This window comes from Neophocaena asiaeorientalis, unplaced genomic scaffold (genome assembly GCF_003031525.2).
Source record: "Neophocaena asiaeorientalis asiaeorientalis breed wild unplaced genomic scaffold, Neophocaena_asiaeorientalis_V1.1 scaffold67, whole genome shotgun sequence".
NCBI classification, from domain to species: Eukaryota; Metazoa; Chordata; class Mammalia; order Artiodactyla; family Phocoenidae; genus Neophocaena; species Neophocaena asiaeorientalis.
Genome location: NW_020173731.1, coordinates 10,396,579 through 10,398,130, shown reverse-complemented (window position 1 = coordinate 10,398,130; position 1,552 = coordinate 10,396,579).

Below are 1,552 nucleotides of genomic sequence, written 5' to 3'. Positions count from 1 at the left end.
AGCTTTAGCCATAGGCTGGGTTAATGTTGAACATCCCACTGGCTTAAAACAACAAAGGTTGGGGGCTTCCCTGGTGGCGCAGTGGTTGAGAGTCCGCCTGCCGATGCAGGGGACACAGGTTCGTGCCCCGGTCCGGGAGAATCCCACATGCCGCGGAGCGGCTGGGCCCGTGAGCCGTGGCCGCTGAGCCTGCGCGTCCGGAGCCTGTGCTCCGCAGCGGGAGAGGCCACAGCAGTGAGAGGCCCGCATACCACAAAAAAATAAAAAGGGTTGATTTCTCACCAAAGCTACATGTCCCTTGTGGGCCAGCAGGGGAGCTCTGCTCTGTGGTCACTCGAGGACTCAGACTGAGAGGGCAGGCAGTCACCACATCTAACAGAATCACACTGTCACAGGGGCTGGCGGGGAGCAGGGTGTCTTGCCTTAGCAATTAAATGCTTTTGGTTAAGGAATCACATGGCCCCGCCTAATCAAGGAAATGGAATTCTACTGTATGCCAGGCAGGGGGAAAACTGGGAATCCTGGGTGAAGAACAAGAGGTCTAAGGGACGTTTCTCCTAGTCCTGCTGTCAGACACAGCAGGTCAGCATCTCTGGGTCGCACCCAGCAGCCCTGGCTGCTTGCGAGGAGGGAGGTGGGCACCAGTAAGTGTATCTATGTGAGCACAAGGCAGTTCTCAACTGGGCTCCCCGTTCTGGTGTCACTGTACTAGGGGTGGGGCTGCCAGAGGAAACCACCAGGTGTGGCCATGGGGAAGTCCCTCCAGCTTTCTATTGAAACATGGAATTTCCTGGCTTTAACCATTTCTTATCCAACTGCCATCTTGGAGCTGACCAGAGCCAGGCAGACCTTTTCAGCCTCCTGGGGAACTTGGTTTGAGGCAGTGAGTCCTGAATGGGCAGTTGGCACACCTGCGTTCCAGCCCCAGGAATCTCTGAAGATCACAGGCAAATTACCGAAGGTGTATGAGCCTCAGTGCCTTCTGTAAAGCACTTTCCAGTTGCGCATGCATTTCCAAATATACTGTCCCATGTCACTCACACAACCAATGGTGTCATGTTACCATTCTCATGCCTTGGGTGAGAAGAGTGTCTGGCAGGGGTCGTATACTGTGCTCAAGGTCATAGTGGAGGGCAGTGCTTGCTCTTGGACCTCTGCAGGCTCACTGGGAAGATGAGTCAGATCCAACTTCTAGAAGTGTCTGGTCATAGGTCCTGGACCTCCCTGGGACCCCTGGGTGTGGGAAGTTCACTTTCCCAGGCAGCTGTCCACTTGGTTAACTGGAGCAACCTGCTCTGTAGAGGCTGAGTCTGAACTTCCCTCCTCCAGTGAACCACGGCAGGTACAGAAATAGCATCCAGCGGCCCACCACAGCCACTCAGCCTCAGTGCCCGGACTCTCTGTGGTTCAGACTCTGGGCCTGTTGCCTCCACTTGGGAACTCAGAGCATCCTCTTTCTCCTTCCTGCCCGGGGGGGTAGTGGCGGCAGCCCAGCTGCCTCTGTCTCTTTAAGAGAGAGAAAGAACGAAATCAGGAAGTGAGAGAACTGAGA